The sequence below is a fragment of the Chiloscyllium plagiosum genome, unplaced genomic scaffold (assembly GCF_037043375.1).
Source record: "Chiloscyllium plagiosum isolate Xiang-an unplaced genomic scaffold, Cpla_swu_hap1 HiC_scaffold_27, whole genome shotgun sequence".
Taxonomy (NCBI): domain Eukaryota; kingdom Metazoa; phylum Chordata; class Chondrichthyes; order Orectolobiformes; family Hemiscylliidae; genus Chiloscyllium; species Chiloscyllium plagiosum.
In genome coordinates, this window is record NW_028270165.1 from 30,045,652 (window position 1) to 30,064,717 (window position 19,066).

The 19,066-nt window shown below is 43.0% G+C and overlaps 1 protein-coding gene across 3 annotated transcripts in view; it reads right to left on the reverse strand.

Moving 5' to 3' along the window:
• The window catches only part of LOC122543622 (uncharacterized), a 76,126-nt gene that overhangs the window by 6,122 nt on the left and 50,938 nt on the right, over nt 1-19,066 (reverse strand). The window contains exon 1 of one of the 3 annotated variants that reach the window (XM_087974253.1): nt 11,755-11,949. The exons of 1 other annotated variant lie outside the window; for it this stretch is intronic. The gene's annotated coding sequence lies outside the window, so the exon portion shown is untranslated. Of the gene's footprint in view, nt 1-7,348; nt 9,353-11,754; nt 11,950-19,066 lie in introns of those variants that run through there. One more of the 3 variants, XM_087974255.1, reaches the window with a different exon arrangement.

A 19,066-nucleotide genomic window follows, 5' to 3' on the forward strand; every position in this document is an offset into this window, starting at 1 on the left:
TTGAAAGGACAAGTTTAAACTTGTGAGCCTGTTCTTCCTTTTAAATGAACTTGTTAATCATTAGTGAGGCTGTCCTCAGAATACTGAGCCAGGGTTTTAACATTTTACAACAGCAATGATGTCAGGGCCTTGTAGTGGGTGAAGCCAAGACTCACTCAGATATCACCTCTGATCACAGGCCACAACACAACACAAGGAGTACCTTCACCACACCGACTACAGCAGTTCAGGAAGGCAAAACCTTCTCCACAGTTAGGGTTGCAGTGCTATGAGATTTCAATTTTCCAAACATGGACTGGAAATACCATTTTGTCAATGGCTTGAATTTGTTAAGTGCGGACAAGAAAATTTTCTTATTCAGTGCATGGATGTACCTCCAAATCAAGTACAGACGGTCCAACGTGTCCATTCTGACCAGATATCCCAAAAAAATCTCGTCCAATTAGCCAGCACTTGGCCCATATCCCTTTCAACCCTTCCTATTCATATACCCATCCAGATGCCTTTTAACTGTTGTAATTGTACCAGCCTGCACCAATACCTGGAGTATGGACATTTTGCAAGATGTCACCATCTATTTCCCTACATTCTATATCTTCTATATCCTTTCCAACAGTAAACATTGATGCAAAATACTCGTTTAGTATCTGCCTCATTTCTGCGGCTCCACACAAAAGTCACCTGGCTGATCTTAGAGGGGCCCTAATTCTCTCCCTAGTTACCCTTTTGTCCTTAATATATTTGTAAATGTATTTGGGCGGCACGGTGGCACAGTGGTTAGCACTGCTGCCTCACAGCGCCAGAGATCCGGGTTCAATTCCCGACTCAGGCGACTGTCTGTGTGGAGTTTGCACATTCTCCCAGTGTCTGCGTGGGTTTCCTCCTGGTGCTCTGGTTTCCTCCCACAGTCCAAAGATATGCAGGTTAGGGTGAATTGGCCAAGTTAAGTTACCTATAGTGTTAGATGTAGGGGAATGGGTCTGGGTGGGTTGCGCTTCGGCTGGTCGGTGTGGACTTGTTGGGCCGAAGGGCCTGTTTCCACATTGTAAGTAATCTAAAAACCCTTTGGATTCTCCTTAATTCTATTTGCCAAAGTTATCTCATGTTCCCGTTTTGCCTTCCTGTTTTCCCTCTTAAGTATACTCCTACTGCTTTTATACTCTAAGGATTCACTCAATCTACCCTGTCTATACTTGACATATGCTTCCTTCTTTTTCTTAACCAAACCCTCAATTTCTTTAGTCATCCAGCATTCCTTATACCTACCAGCCTTTCCTTTCACCCTAACAGGAATATACTTTCTCTGGATTCTCGTTATTTCATTTCTGAAGGCTTATTTACTGTATTTACAGTGGAAAATAATATGGAAGATATATACTGTAGGGAAATAGATGGTGACATCTTGCAAAATATCCATATGACAGAGGAGAAAGTGCTGGACATCTTGAAACACATAAAAGTGGATAAATCCCCAGGACCTGATCAGGTGTAACCTAGAACCCTGTGGGAAGCTAGAGAAGTGATTTCTGGGCCTCTTGCTGAGATATTTGTATCATCGATAGTCACAGGTGAGGTCCTATCAATTATAATTGATTCTTATTACCCTTGCAAGCTCAGCAGATGCAGAGGGAAAAACATTTTTCTGTTTCAATCCCTGACCTGAGAGTTCAAGCGAAAGCGAGAGAGAGCACGTGAGAGAGAGAGAGACAGAGAGAGAGAGACAGAGAGAGACAGAGAGAGACAGAGAGAGACAGAGAGAGACAGAGAGAGACAGAGAGAGACAGAGAGAGAGACAGAGAGAGAGACAGAGAGAGAGACAGAGAGAGAGACAGAGAGAGAGACAGAGAGAGAGAGAGCGCGCGAGTTTACAAGAAGTTTACAAAAGCACTGCATGTTCTTAACGAGACAGATAACAGAGAAGGACAATAATTCGGGAGAGAAGTTAATTGATACTGATTCTAGCTTAGAATCAAACACTGTTTCTAATTTCACAAGGGAACAGCCATGAATATTATCACTCAGTCTCCTGTTTACACAGATTCACTGATGTTAAGGCAAATGTTTTTAATTGCCTTACCCTCCCCGTCTATTTTCGAGCGTGCAGCAAATGTGTTCTATAATTCAATATTACATTTTTGTCTAAATGTTTAAAGACTCATTTTAAGGCTATAGACTTTCGCAGATGAAGCTTTAACTTACTTGCTGTTCTTACAGGTCATGACTGCCCCACTGTCAATTCTAACTTGTCAGATCTTATGGCTTATTTGAATTTGAATCACAACCCTGAAAAGAAAGCATGTTGAGTTTGAGACTAATGAGTAATTTAAAATATAACGTTATGATAATGTTTCAGCGAGAGGCACAGAATGATTCTGTTCGGAAGATAAAAAGCAGGAGTCTGCTCCGAGCTTAAAATTATTCTAAACCGAACATTGAAGAGTTTCTGACACAATCTGTCAGGAAGCCATTTTATGATCAAAGTTTGCCCTCCTCGCTAAGAAGCCATTTTGTAAAACAATGGTATCTGACATGCGAACTGTGCAAAGTGACCTTACGACCTCTCCCATGTAGCTTAGACTGGTACCTCGTTATGATAGGGACTTATCTCGCCAACAGATGCTTGACTTGGCTGGATCTGTTCTTCCCATCTAATGGATGGCTAAGGGCCTGGAGGAGTATTCAGTTAAGCGCACACAGACCTGTCAATTAACTTCTCTTCCTTACAAATTATTGCCTCTCCACTGTTGTCTGTCTAATTGAGAACATGCAGTGTATTTCTAAAATTCTGGACAAAGGAAGCCTGTTTGTGACAGAAGAAGGGGCAGCCTGTGAGAGCTCTTAAAGGAAGAGCTGGTACCCTACTCTCCTGGGGTTTTTGAACCTCAGCTAGTCTGACTTATATGTGTCAGTATTATGTTGTAACAGTAATGCTATTGCTAAATTAAGGGAAAGACTAAAATTAAACTAAACTGTCCGTCAGAGTTTTTTATTCCAGAAGACCAAAGAGAACGATCTCCGGGTCAAACCAAGAGAGGCTTGCAGGTCAAGTCCATTAGGGATTCCCCCTGGCTCATCTATAATAGTAGGGGCAATTTAGCGCGGCCAATTTAACCTAACCTGCACACCTTTAGACTGTGGGAGGAAACCGGAGCACCCGGAGGAAACCCACGCAGACATGGGGGGTACGTTCAAACTCCACACAGAGTTGCCTGAGGCTGGAATCGGAGGAGGGTTCCTGGCACTGACAGGCAGCAGTGCTAACCACTGAGGCATCATGCCGCCCTCATTTCTGAGATAGAGTCATAGAGATGTACAGCATGGAAACAGACCCTTCGGTCCAAAGCGTCCATGCCGACCAGATATCCTAACCCAATCTAGTCCCACCTGCCAGCACCCGGCCCATATCCCTCCAAATCCTTCCTATTCATATACCCATCCAAATGCCTCCTAAATGTTGCAATTGTACCCGCTTCCACCACTTCCTCTGGCAGCTCATTCCATACACATACCACCCTCTGTGTGAAAAAGTTGCCCCTTAGGTCTCTTTTATTTCTTTCCCCTCTCACCCTAAACATATGCCTTTTAGTTCTGGATACTTCGACCTCAGGGAAAAGACTTTGTCTATTTATCCTATCCATGCCCCTCATAATTTTGTGAACCTCAATAAGGTCACCCCTCAGCCTCTGATGCTCCAGAGAAAACAGCCCCAGCCTATTCTGTCTCTGCCTGTAGCTCAGATCCTCCAACCTTGGCAACATCCTTGTAAATCTTTTCTGAACCCTTTCAAGTTTCACAACATCTTTCCGATAGGAAGGAGACCAGAATTGCACACAATATTCCAACAGTGGCCTAACCAATGTCCTGTACAGCTGCAACACGACCTCCCAACTCCTGTACTCAATACTCTGACCAATAATGGAAAGCATACCAAACGCCTTCCTCACTATCCTATCTACCTGCAACTCTACTTTCAAGGAGCTATGAACCTGCACTCCAAGGTCTCTTTGTTCAGCAACACTCCCTAGGACCTTACCATTAAGTGTATAAATCCTGCTAAGATTAGCTTTCCCAAAATGCAGCACCTTGCATTTATCTGAATTAAACTCCATCTGCCACTTCTCAGCCCATTGGCCCATCTGGTCCAGATCCTGTTGTAATCTGAGGTAATCCTCTTCGCTGTCCACTACACGTCCAGTTTTGGTGTCATCTGCAAACTTACTAACTATACCTCTTATGCTCGCATCCAAATCATTTATGTAAATGACAAAGCGTAGAGGGCCCAACACCGATCCTTGTGGCACTCCACTGGTCACAGGCCTCCAGTCTGAAAAACAATCCTCCACCACCATCTTGTCTTCTACCTTTGAGCCAGTTCTGTATCCAAATGGCTAGTTCTCCATGTATTCCATGAGATCTAACCTTGCTAATCAGTCTCCCATGGGGAACCTTGTCGAATGCCTTACTGAAGTCCACATAGATCACATCTACTGCTCTACCCTCATCAATCTTCTTTGTTACTTCTTCAAAAAACTCAATCAAGTTTGTGAGACATGGTTTCCCACGCACAAAGCCAAGTTGACTATCCCTAATCAGTCCTTACCTTTCCAAGTACATGTACATCCTGTCCCTCAGGATTCCCTCCAACAACTTGCCCACCACCGACGTCAGGCTCACTGGTCTATAGTTCCCTGGCTTGTCTTTACCGCCCTTGTTAAACAGTGGCACCACGTTTGCCAACCTCCAGTCTTCCGGCACCTCATGTGTGACTATGATGATACAAATATCTCAGCAAGAGGCCCAGAAATCACTTCTCTAGCTTCCCACAGTTCTTGGGTACACCTGATCAGGTCCTGGGAATTTATCCACCTTTAACCGTTTCAAGACATCCAGCACTTCCTCCTCTAATCTGGACATTTTGCAAGATGTCACCATCTATTTCCCTACAGTCTATATCTTATATATCCTTTTCCACAGTAAATTCGGATGCAAAATATTCTTTTAGTATCTCCCCCATTTTCTGTGGCTCCACACAAAGGCCACCTTGCTGATCTTTGAGGGGCCCTATTCTCTCCCTAGTTACCCTTTTGTCCTTAATATATTTGTAAAACCCCTTTGGATTCTCCTTAATTCTATCTGCCAAAGCTATGTCATGTCCCCGTTTTGCCCTCCTGATTTCCCTGTTAAGTATACTCCTACTTTCTTTATACTTGCCTAAGGATTCACTCGATCGGTCCTGTCTATACCTGACATATGCTTCCTTCTTTTTCTTAACCAAACCCTCAATTTCTTTAGTCATCCAGCATTCCCTATAGCTACCAGCCTTCCCTTTCACCCTGACAGGAATATACTTACTCTGGATTCTTGTTATCTCATTTCTGAAGGCTTCCCATTTTCCAGCCGTCCCTTTACCTGCGAACATCTGCCTCCAATCAGCTTTTGAAAGTTGTTGCCTAATACCGTCAAAATTGGCCTTTCTCCAGTTTAGAACTTCAACTTTTAGATCTGGTCTGTCCTTTTCCATCACTATTTTAAAACAAATAGAATTATGGTCGCTGGCCCCAAAGAGCTCTCCCACTGACACCTCAGTCACCTGCCCTGCCTTATTTCCCAAGAGTTGGTCAAGTTTTGCACCTTCTCTAGTAGGTACATCCACATACTGAATCAGAAAATTGTCTTGTACACACTTAACAAATTCCTCTCCATCTAAACCTGTGGAAGTTGAGTAAAAATGGACTTTGTCCCGGAGCATTTTGGATATTAGACAAAATGGCTCCTATAAGTTCTTGACATGTTCGTGCTAAAGTTGTAAAGTAGTATCTGCTATGTGTAATACCGAAATTTGCTTACAGTTAAAAGATAACTGCTGACAGTTAGCACTTGGAAAGAGATAACTGAAACGACGGTTGACAGCGTCTGAAATGTCCCAAGTCCTGTTTTAACGTGATAAGATACCACGACCGCAGAATGTTAAAAACTCCAGCACACCCAGGGTTGCAGCATTTCGTGTGTCAATGAAATAATGTTATCGGACTGGACATTTCAAAGACCAACAAACCGTTGTAAATCTTGTGATTGCGTAAATTAGAATCACGCGAGTGGATGAACTTGCAGTTTTAGAGAATATAGGGTAAGTCTTCGTTCACTTTGGAGAGCGACTGGCCGGCGTGAAGTTGACTCTGGAGAGCCTTTGCAATGCTATGGAGCAGATCGTTGTCTTTGTATGCATAGTGTAAACTGTCTCCACGGATCCCAATAAATCTCTTATGATTAATGCTTTAACAGTGCCTGATTGTTTCACTGAAGGAGATAACTGACCAGTGCCGGCGAGGGCACTCAGGACCGAAGAGTCCAACTCGTCAAACCTTTAACACTATGGCAGTCCCTGTCGATGTTTGGAAAGTTAAAATCCTCTACCATAACTACCCTATTATTCTTACAGATAGCTGAGATCTCCTTACAAGTTTGTTTCTCAATTTCCCTCTGACTATTGCGGGGTTTATAATACAATCCCAATAAGGCGATCATCCCTTTCTTATTTCTCAGTTCCACCCAAATAACTTCCCTGGATGTATTTCCGGGAATATCCTCCCTTAGCACAGCTGTAATGCTATCCCTTATCAAAAATGCCACTCCCCCTCCCTTTCTATCCTTCCTGTAGCATTTGTATCCTGGAACATTCAGCTGATCTCTATGTATTTTCTTTATGCAGAGAGTGGTGGGTGCATGGAATGCACTGCCAGCTGTGGTAGTAGAGTCAGATACATTAGGGACATTTGAGTGACTCTTGGATAGGTACATGGAAGATAGTACAATGAAGGGTATGTAGATTAGTCTGATCTTAAGAGGAGGATAAAAGGCCAGCACAACAAAGCTTGTTCTATGTTCCTCAAATTTCCCTCTGACTATTGGAAGGTCTTTAGTACAATCCCATCAGGTTGATTGGCCTTCATTGTCACAATGATCATTCAGTTATTTGTATCTAATTTCAACGCATCCATTTTCACTGGACAATTTTTCAGAAATATCTTCTCTAGTTGCAACTGTGATGCTTTCCTTAATAAAAAATGCCACTTTCCCTTCTGTTTTGCCTCTCTTTCTACCCTTCCTATAGAATCTGAAACCCGGAACACCGAGCTGCCAGTCCCATCCATCCCTCAGCCAAGTTTTTGTAATACCTATGATATCCCAATCCCATGATCCCAAACATGCCGAGTTCATCAGCCTCACCTGTAAGACCGCTTGCATTGAAATGAATGCAGTTTAATTCTTCAGTTACTTCATTCTCTGACTAGCTCTTGGCTATCTTCTCTGATTATTGTCTTCTTTTCATATTCAAGACCATCCTCACCTGTCTTTCTATGTACTCTGCTACTTAGGATCCCTCCAACCCTTCACTCTAATAGTTTGCAGTCTTCTTTCTGAGAGACAGCGAGAGAAAGAGAGAGACCATTTTAGAGCTGAGATTGCCAAAGCCAGTAGAAAATTAACTCTTTGTGCTTACTTGCTACAGATTGAATGTTTTGAAATGAATTGCAATTTGATGATTTTGCATAGCCGCTGCTGATTATGAAATGCAAACACTGTAAAAGGTTGATGTTTTAAATTACAGATTTGAGACGGCCCAGGGAAACCCTCGCGGACTCAGACCTGTAATATTCTGTTGCTTCATTCCGGAGATCATACTCTGGAAAAAAAAATCTCTTTCAGACAGTTTAGTTTAATTTTAGTCATCCCCTTTATTTAGCAATAGCATCACTGCTACAACATAACACTGACACCCATAAGCCAAGCTAACTAGGTTCTAATAACCCTGGAAAGTAAGACATCAGCTCTTCAAGAGCCCTAGCAGGCTACGCTGTTATACTATCACAAACAGGCTTCCTTTATACAAAAGGCTTACAAAAGCTGTACTGTCACAAACAGGCTTTATTTATACAAAAGGTTGGCAAAAGCACTGCATGTTCTGAACTCGGCAGATAATAGTGAAGGACAATAACTCGGGAGAGACGTTAATTGATACCGGGTTTTGTTTTGAAGTCTGAATCAAGCACTGTTATTAATTTCATAAAGGAACAGCTGTGAATGTTATCACTCAGTGTCCTGTTTAAGGCAAATGTTCTTAATTGCCTTAGAGTAACCGATTATCACTTGGTAAGAACAGATATTTTTAATCTTCTGCATAACATAGGTTCCCTTTTTTTTAAGCCTGCCTCCCTCCTCACTGATTTTCTAGTGCGCAGCAAATGTGTTCTATAATTCAATATTCTGCTTTAGTCTAAATGTTTAAGGACAGGGTTTAAGGTCATAAACTTTCTCACCATCCTTTTTGAACAGGTTTTGTCTGCCCCAAGACCTAGGAACCTGAATCCCTGAACATGACACCCTACCTGTGCAGCCACTGATTTAATCTCCGTTAATCTTTTATTCTTTCCCTCATTTGAATTGGGCATTGGAAATAAACCAGCAATTACTACTTTTGAGGTTTTTTTAAAATCTTCTACTTAATCTCTTATATTCTCTCTGTAAAGCTTGAATCTTTTCCTTAACTATGTCATTCCTACCAATGTGTACAACAAAAAATCCAACCTTGTGTACAAATAACTCCTGGTTTCTCACTTGCCTTCGAACAATATTTTCAAAGATTTTGAGCCATCCTTAACCCTGGCACTAGGAAAGCAACATACTGTCCTAGATTCACACTCACTGCCACACAGTCTCCTGTCTGTGCCCTTGACGGGAGAGTCCCCTATAACAATTATTCATCTAAATTTTGTCAAAACCTGCCAAACATAAGATTCATTTGAGGTGCCCAAGATCTGACTGTCTCTTCTGTTTTGTTCTGAGAGACTACCCTTTTCAACAGTACCCCAAACGGAGTATTGTGTTTGAGAGAGGAATAGCCACAGGAGACTTCTGAACTACCCTCTTATCTTCCTGACAGTCATCCATCTATCTAACTGACTGTGCTGTGAAATAACTTCGCTAACTCTACGAGCCATCTAACTCTGTCTCTTATGTGTCCTTAATGTCATTTAGACTAAAAAGAAGCAGCTTACAACCGCACCTTCTATGTAAAATAAAACTACATTTCTTTACCTGAAAAGAGTTCAAGCATGCAAAAACTTAAATAAAATACTGCACACACAAATCTGAAACAAAATCAACCACATAGCTGGACGGTCAAATAAAAAAAAAGACTGCTGAACTGGTCCAGCAGACAGCTTTCAATCTTTGATTGAAAATAACTCACTCCCGAGCCATCCACGTCAGGCCTATCCAAAAGCTCCATAAATACAGCTCTGTTGATTTAAAACAAAACTCTCCTGTGATTTAAAAAACACATTAATGATGTTTAAACACAAAACTCTCTGCTGTGACTTTTAAGAAAATCATGACGTTTAAAAATCAAACAATCCTCTAAGCCTTTAACTTCTGAGAAAAATAAATAAGCTGTTTATGGCTAAGGCTCTCCAAAAGGTCTTTAACGGTGGCACAGTGGTTAGCACTGCTGCCTCACAGCGCCAGAGACCCGGGTTCAAATCCCGACTCAGGCGACTGACTGTGGAGTTTGCACATTCTCCCAGAGTCTGCGTGGGTTTCCTCCAGGTGCTCCGGTTTCCTCCCAGAGTTCAAAGATGTGCAGGTTAAGTGAATTGGCCTTGCTAAATTGCCCATAGTGTTAGGTAAAGGGGTAAATATAGGAAAATGGATGGGTTGCGCTTCGGCGGGTCGGTGTGGACTTGTTCGGCCGAAGGGCCTGTTTCCACACTATAAGTAATATAATCTTAACGTAACTCATTTGAATCAAAAGATCCCTTAATGGAACTCATTTGAAAAAAAAAACTTTTTTTGCATTTGTGTCCATAAAAAAACTAAAAGTGAATCAAAATAAAAATATTATGCAACTGAAATGTAATAGCTCATCCAAATAAATGCTTTGGACCATTTGGTTCCACCAAGTATAATTCCAAATTAGTGTCATTGGGTTGAATATAGCAAAAATAAGCCAGTATTTAGACAGAGAAAGTTGGACAATGACAGAGAGGTGATCAGGGAGTGCAGAGGTGAGACAAATAGTCATGGATTTGGTTCCACTGTAAAGGTGTTACATACCAACTCCATAAGCAGGAACCTCTCAGCAAGAGCACTGAAACCTTCAACTTGTCATGAACGGTGGGAATTACTCACCTGTGAAACAATTTCAACTTTTAACTTGAAGATCTCCGAGAGCCTATAGCTAGAAAGATATCAGAAGTATTGAAGACAGATTTAACTCTGAAGAAGATATCTGGGACACAGGGCATCTGGATCTGTGCAAACCAGAGATCACCATACACCGAGAAGGATGGGAGAGTCCCTGAGAAGGGACAGAGGAGATTTTACACAATGGTTTGAGAGAGAGATTTGATGGAGTTGTGTGATTGGTTTAGATATGTTTTGGAGAAGCCGGTGTTGGACTGGAGTGTACAAAGTTAAAAATCACACAACATCAGGCTATAGTCCAACAGGTTTAATTGGAAGCACACTAGCTTTCGGAGCGACGCTCCTTCATCAGGTGATAGTAGAGGGCTCAATCCTAACACAGCATTTATAGCAAAAATTTTTTACAGTGTGATGTAACTGAAATTATACATTGAAAATTATATTTTTCAATGTATAATTTCAGTTACATCACACTGTAAATTTTTGCTATAAATTCTGTGTTACGATCGAGCCCTCCACTATCACCTGATGAAGGAGAGTCGCTCCGAAAGCTAGTGTGCTTCCAATTAAACCTGTTGGACTATAACCTGGTGTTGTGTGATTTTTAACTTGGTTTAGATTTTTTGTTAAAAAATGAAGTTCCTATTGGCTGAAAACAAAACGTTTAAATAACAGGTTTTTTTGGGCAAATGGTCAGCAGCAGAAGTGGCTTGTGACAGTTTAAGAGCGTGCTGGGAATTTCAGTCAAGCTAGTTTGAACTCTGACCTCAATTATGCTGCAGCAGGATGTGTTGTGATCTTCTGTTTCCTGTGTTGACCAAATCAAGTAAGGGTCATAAGGTCTCTGGACCTACTGCTACCTGACATGACGCATAGAATGTCACTGTTCATGGCTCAGTGTAAATATCTGTAAAAAGTTAAAAATCACACGACACCAGGTTATAATCCACAGGTTTATTTGGACTATACTCTGGTGTTGTGTAATTTTTAACTTTGTTCACCCCAGTCCAGCACCGGCTCTTCCAAATCATAAGCATTTTCATTGGAAATAAGTGATTAGGCTTTTATCAATTCCTTGGCTGAGTGCCCGAGGCCTATTTGACAGCAGCACATTTGCACACAAGTCAACACAATAAGGAAACACTCCCTCAGAAGGAGAAGTTTCCAGATCCACACTGGAAAAGCAATGCCATGAAGTCCTCTTCATAAAACAAGGAATCGTGAGGTGAGACCAACACTGGCCACTTTGCTTGAATTTGATTCAAGCCAAATTTATCCACTCAAAGTAAGAGTTAGGGTGATAAGTGAATTAAAGTTAAAGCTAAGATAAAGTGAAATGAGTCAGATGAAATAAGTAACTGGCGCAATGAGTGTTTAACATTGAGTATTAGCACCGAATAAATGTATTGAGTCCGTTCCCTGCCTTTTATCTGTTACACAAGGGAAGAATACCTGCAGGAAAAGGTTTGAGATCTCCTTTCCGAGCAACAGACAGAATCTGCAGGTAAGAGGTTATGCAGTGAATACAATGGCCTGAAACTGAATACTTACATTCAAAGGCCGATAATATCCGTGATTTTGCTGAAATCCAGTGATGTGATGCTTTGGTCGGAGTTTCCAGTCTGCGAGCCCACGTTTTAATCCCCTCACAAACAACTTTGTCACATCCACGATTTGCAGAAAGCCTTTCTCACGCGCTGCCGCTGCCCAGGTTCCTGGTCCGGGGAAATCCTTGCCCCGAATAAAGATGGCGGCCGCGCCTGCGCCCGAGGTCATTGCTGGTGGTACCGCTGAACTTTGCCTCCAATAAAGATGGCGGAGGTAGATTCCTTATTCTCCCCTTCCTCACTTATCAAGTGCCCACAGCCAGGGACAAAACCCCAATCTATTGCCAGGGTGCAGCTCCAGCTTCAGTTGCTCCCTGTGATAGAGAGTTGGGGAAGCAATAGTTAAAAGTTTTTTCTTGGTTGCTGAAATAACGATGCAAAGTAAATTTTGAAATGGGTGTCCTCTCTGACCTATCACCTCCATCCCCACCCCCATTCACCTATTGTACTCTTTGCTACTTTCTCCCCACCCCCACCCATTTATCTCTCCTCTCTGCAGGCACCCTGCCTCCGTTCCTGATGAAGGGCTTTTGCCTGAAATGTCGACTTTCCTGCTCCTGGGATTCTACATGACCTGCTGTGCTTTTCCAGCACCACTCTAATCTAGACTCTAGTTTCCAGCATCTGCAGTCCTTGTTTTTACCTTGCTGAAGCACCCCTCCACCCATGACTTAGGTGCTTCCTCTATTGCGATGCCTTCTCAACCGCATTCCTTATCTGCTCATGACTCATGTGAAAAGCGCGGATGTGTCAGATCCTGATGTTCTGTTCCTTTGGATTTCTGAAATTGTTGGGTCTTTTGACTGGGAGTTTCAAGTATTTTAGTGCTGTGCCCTGCTACGCTGTGAGGAGTTCTGTGGATCTTCTTTTATGATGGAATTGAGCCCATCTCCATATCTGTTTTTATTACTGTCCTCCCTCTGTGATAAATTGTCTGTTTCGTGCTCAGAGTCATTGTAATGTACAGCACAGAAACAGACCCTTTGGTCCAACTTGCCCATGCTGACCGGGTATCCCAACCCAATCTAGTCCTACCTGCCAGTTACTTTAGCTGACTGTCCAGATGAGGTATCTGCCACTGACCATCCCCTGACCGGATGCTCTACCTTTAGAAGCTTTAACTTGCCGAAGGATCATTCCGAGTCGGGAATTGTTCTTGCTGCTTTTCTCGTCTGCTTTCGATATTATTTCAACCATCAAATTCTGCAGCATGACTATTATCTGGAACCAATTCTTCATATCGTGGCACATTTAACACTGCTTCTCTCTCACTGCAGCTATCAGCAAATATTACCAATTCATCATTAGTTGTGAATAAAATGACATTTCACCTTCCTGAATTGCTGCAGTCCATATTGTAGAGGTGCTCCACAATGTGGTTCAGTAAGTACTTAGCAAGTAAGTTGGGACGAAGGAACAGTGATATTTGTCCCAAAAACAGTTTGTGTTGTTCACATTTTTAACATAACACAACATAACATGACAGCGCAGTACAGGCCCTCAATGTTGCGCCGACATGTGGAACCAATTGGAAGCCCATCTATCCTACACTATTCCATTTTCATCCATAGACCATTTAAATGCTGGTAAAGTTGGCAAGTCTACTACTGTTGCAGGCAGTGTGTGCCACGCCCCTACTACGCTGAGTACCTCTGACATCTGTCCTATATATAGGAAGTTAAAATGCCACAGAGGGGCCAGTTCCATACTTTGCTTCAGGGGAGTCAAGGGTTAAACATTCCCCTGCCAAAGGATTTACTGCAATATCAACTGAAGGCCTGCATTCTTACAATACAGACAGAACACCTCAGTAGAGGAGTGGATACCTCTGTAACCCCAGACAGATGAATTTGCCCTGTCCAGGCAAGACTGATAGCCCTGGCCAAAACCCCATTAAACTGTCTCCCGCTCCCACTGTCTTACTTCCCCTCCATATTAGCATAGGTAAGTGAATCCCCCATTTATTGAAGGAAAAACCCTTCTGCCTTAATCTCTTCCCATCAACACATAATCATGATCAATACGATAATCCGTTTTTGTAATCCATTCTCACGTTTTCACAGGATATCAACATTCATCAAGCTTTGTAAATTCATAATCACCTACTTTAAACTATGTAATGACAATTGCCCATATGACTGATATGCCTTTGTCTATTTCGTATAAAATATACTTTCCTTATGTGTATGGCAGAGATTCGTGAAGAAGAGTCACGACAAGTAGACACTCGACTACTTTAGAGACACTCTGATTCTCTCGCTAGCTGTCCGATAACAAAGCTACTGCTGTTGTACAGAAAACTTGTGCCGTCCGAATTTGTGGAACAAAATAAACGTCAACAATATCTACCACCCCTCAATTTAAAGCTATGACCTCTTCTGCTACCCACCACCATCTGAGGAAAAAGGCACTCACTATCGACCTCTTATCTTATATGACTCAATTAAGTCACCTCTCAGCCTTCCCCCCCCGTCAAACGAAAACCTCAACCTTTCCTCATAAGACCTTCCCTCCATACCAGGCAATATCCTAGTAAATCTCCTCTGCACCCTTTCCAAATATTCCACATCCTTCTTATAATGCACTGACCAGAACTGTATGTAATACTCTAAGTGCAGCTGCACCAGAGTTTTGTACAGCTGCAGCATGACTTTGTGGCTCCGAAACTCAATCCCTCTACCACTAAAAGTTAACACACTGTCTGCCTTCTTAATCCTATCAACCTAGGTGGCAACTTTCAGGGATCTAGACAATAGACAATAGACAATAGACAATAGGTGTAGGAGTAGGCCATTCAGCCCTTCGAGCCTGCACCGCTATTCAATATAATCATGGCTGATCATTCCTAATCAGTATCCTGTTCCTGCCTTATCTCCATAACCCTTGATTCCACTATCTTTGAGAGCTCTATCCAACTCCTTCTTAAATGAATCCAGAGAGTGGGCCTCCACTGCCCTCTGGGGCAGAGCATTCCACACAGTCACCACTCTCTGGGTGAAGAAGTTTCTCCTGAGCTCTGTCCTAAATGGTCTACCCCGTATTTTTAAGCTGTGTCCTCTGGTTCGGCACTCACCCATCAGTGGAAATATGTTTCCTACTGCCAGAGTGTCCAATCCTTTCATAATCTTATATGTCTCAATCAGATCCCCTCTCAATCTTCGAAACTCAAGGGTATACAAGCCCAGTCGCTTCAGTCTTTCAGTGTAAGGTAATCCTGCCATTCCAGGAATTGACCTCGTGAACCTACGCTGCACTCCCTCAATAGCCAGAATGTCTTTTCTCAAATTTGGAGACCAGAACTGCACACAGTACTCCAGGTGTGGTCTCACCAGGGCCCTGTACAGCTGCAGAAGCACCTCTTTGCTTCTATACTCAATTCCTCTTGTTATGAAGGCCAGCATGCTATTAGCCTTCTTCACTACCTGCTGTACCTGCATGCTTGCCTTCACTGACTGGTGTACAAGAACACCCAGATCTCTCTGTACTGCCCCTTTACATAAATTGATTCCATTGAGGTAGTAGTCTACCTTCCTGTTCTTGCTACTAAAGTGGATAACCATACATTTATCCACATTAAATTGCATTTGCCATGCATCTGCCCACTCACCTAACTTGTCCAGGTCACCCTGTAATCTCCTAACATCCTCATCACTTTTCACCCTGCCACCCAGCTTTGTATCATCAGCAAATTTGCTAATGTTATTGCTGATACCATCTTCTATATCATTAACATATATTGTAAAAATGTTGATCTATGTATGTGGACACTGAGATCTCTCTGCTCACCTACACTACCAAGAATCCTATTAGCCCAGTACTCTTTATTCCTGTTGCTTCTTCCAAAGTGAATCACCTCATACTTCTCCACATTCAATTCCATTTGCCAGCTTTCAGCCCAGCTCTGCAACTTATCTATGTCCCTCTATAACCTGCAACATCCTTCAGCACAATCCACAACTCCATCAACCTTAGTGTCATCTGCAAATTTACTAACCCATCCTTCTATCCCCCTCATCTTTTATGAAAATGACAATTAGCAGTGGCCCCATCACTAGTAACTGAACTGCAGGATGAATATTTCCCATCAACCTCTCTGTCTTACTTCCACCAGCTAATTTCTGATCCAAACCGCTAAGTCGCCCTCAATCCATGCCTTTGTATTTTGTGCAATAGCCTACCATGGAGTACCTTATCAAACGTCTCATTGGAATCCATGTACACCACATCAACTGCTTTACCTTCATCCACCTTTTTGGTCACCATCTCAAAGAACTCAATAAGGTTTGTGAGACATGACCTACCTTTCACAACACTGTGCTGACTATCCCTCATCAAGTTATTCCTCTCTGGATGATTATAAATCCTATCGCTTCTCACTTTTCCAACACTTTACCGACAACCAAAGTATGGCTCACAGTCTATAACTACCTAGGTTGTCTCTACTCCCCTGGAACAAGGAGACAAATGTTCCAGGTGTGTTTTCCTTCCCCTGCATTTCAGCTACTTTCAACAGTGTGTCCTGCCTTTCTGAGTTTACCTCGGCTCTCGTGGCCCAGTTTTAAGTTTGGTTATAATTATCTCCCACTGAATGTCCTATATTTCAAATTTAAAGTCAAAAGGGATCTGCATGCCATTTTTAAAAAAGTCTTCAAAAATATTTCATCATCATAACTGGGGTTTATTAATCCCCTGTGGTCCCTTTGGAAGCCTCAAATATTCACTCTAAATAATTCTTTTTTTTCCCCTTAGGTCCCTGAGTCATCAAGTTTATTTTCATGCAACTGGCTTATCCCCTACCTTGTGCATCCATGCACTTATTTTCAAACAACTGGTGCCACTAATCAGCAGGAAAATCGATGTTTCAGGCATGAGCCCTTCTTCAGGAATGAGGAAAGTGTGTCCAGTAGGTTAAGATAAAAGGCAGGGAGGAGGGACTTGGGGGAGGGGCGTTGGGAATGCGATAGGTGGAAGGAGGTTAAGGTGAGGGTGATAGGCCTGAGTGGGGGTGGGGGCGGAGAGGTCAGGAAGAAGATTGCAGGTTAGGAAGGTGGTGCTGAGTTCGAGGGTTGGGACTGAGACAAGGTGGGGGGAGGGGAAATGAGGAAACTGGAGAAATCTGAGTTCATCCCTTGTGGTTGGAGGGTTCCCAGGCGGAAGATGAGACGCTCTTCCTCCAGCCATCGTGTTGCTATGGTCTGGCGATGGAGGAGTCCAAGGACCTGCATGTCCTTGGTGGAGTAGGAGGGGGAGTTGAAGTGTTGGTGAGGGAGGAGTCCCTCCACTTCAACTCCCCCTCCCGCTCCACCAAGGACATGCATTTTCGAACTCATCACCACCTTCCTAACCTGGAATCTTCTTCCTGACCTCTCCGCCCCCAGCCCCACTCCGGCCTATCACCCTCACCTTAACCTCCTTCCACCTATCACATTCCCAACGCCCCTCCCCCAAGTCCCTCCTCCCTACCTTTTATCTTAGCCTGCTTGGCACACTTTCCTAATTTCTGAAGAAGGGCTCATGCCCGAAACGTCGGTTCTCCTGCTCCTTGGATGCTACCTGACCTGCTGCGCTTTTCCAGCAACACATTTTCAACTCTGATCTCCAGCATCTGCAGTCCTCACTTTCTCCTTGCCACTAATCAGCAGTCAATTCATGGAATCATAGAATCCCTACAGTGTGGAAATAGGCCCTTCAGCCCAACAAGTCCACACTGACCCTTCGAAGAGGAACCCACCCAGACTCATTCCCCTACACTATTATGCTATATTTACCCCTGACTAATGCCGCTAATCTATGCATCCCTGAAAAATGTGGGCAATTTTAGTGTGGCCACCTCATCTTGGGATTGTGGGGGTAAACCGGAGCATCCGGAGGAAACTCACACAGACACAGGGAGAATGTGCAAACACCACACAGACAGTCGCCCAAGGTTGGAATCGAACCCAGGTCCTTGTCGATCTGAGGAAACAGTGTGAAGCGCTGAGCTACTGTGCCACCCTTAGGAGAACCGAGATGGTCCTCGTTTCATTGAAGCTGGCAGATTTTGCCATACACTTTTGACCTCAGTAATATCATCATTCGTGATCACGTGTTCATGTACGTAGATCCCTGAAAGTTGCCACCCAGTTTGATAAGGTTAAGAAGACATACAGTGTGTTAGATTTATTGGTAGAGGGATTGAGTTTCAGAGCCACGAGATAATGCTGCAGCTGTACAAAACTCTGGTTGGCTATGCTTGGAGGACTGTGTACAGTTCTGAAGTTCTGGTCACTGCATTATAGGAAGTATATGGAAGCTTTGGAAAGGATGCAGAGGAGATTTACTAGGATGTTGCCAGGTATGGAGGGAAGGTCGCATCAGGAAAGGCTGAGGGACTTGAGGCCAGTTTTGTTGCAGAGGAGTCATTTGAGAGGTGACTTAATTGAGACATATAAGATAAATAGAGGGTTAGATAGGGTGGACAGTGAGAGCCATTTTCCTTTGATGGTGATGGCTAGCATGAGGGAACATAGCTTTAAATTGGGGGGTGTTAGAGGACAGATATAAGAAGTAGTTTCCTTAGTCAGTAGTAGTGGTGTGGCACACCCTGCCTGCAACAGTAGTAGACTCGTCAACTTTAAGGGCATTTAAATGGGCATTGGCTAAACAAGGGAGGAAAAAGGAATAGTGTAGGATAGATGGGCTTCAGATTGGTTCCACAGGTCAGCGCAACTTCAAGGTGTGAAGGGCCTGTACTGTGCTGTCATGTTCTATGTTCTATTATGTTAAAAATGTGAAAATTACAAATATTTTCTGGGACAAACATCACTCTTCATCCCAACTTACTTGAGAAGTACTTTCTGCACAGCATTATGGGAGCACCTTTACCACATGGACTGCAGCGGCACAGGAAGGTGAAATGTCATTTTATTCACAACTAATGATGTATTGGTAATATTTGCTGATATCTGTAGTGGGAGAGAGGCAGTGTTAAATGTTTCACAATATGAAGAATTGCTTCCAGAGAAATAAACATGGTGCAGAATTTGATGGTTGAAATAATATCAAAAGCAGACGAGAAAAGCAGCAAGAACAATTCCCGACTCTGAATGATACTTTGACAAGTAAAAGCTTCTAAAGGTAGAGCGTCCAGTCAGGGATGGTCAGTGGCAGTTACCTCATCTGGACAGTCAGCTAAAGAAGCTGGCAGGTGGGACTAGATAGGGTTGGGATATCCGGTCAGCATAGGCAAGTTGGACCGAAGGGTCTGTTTCGGTATT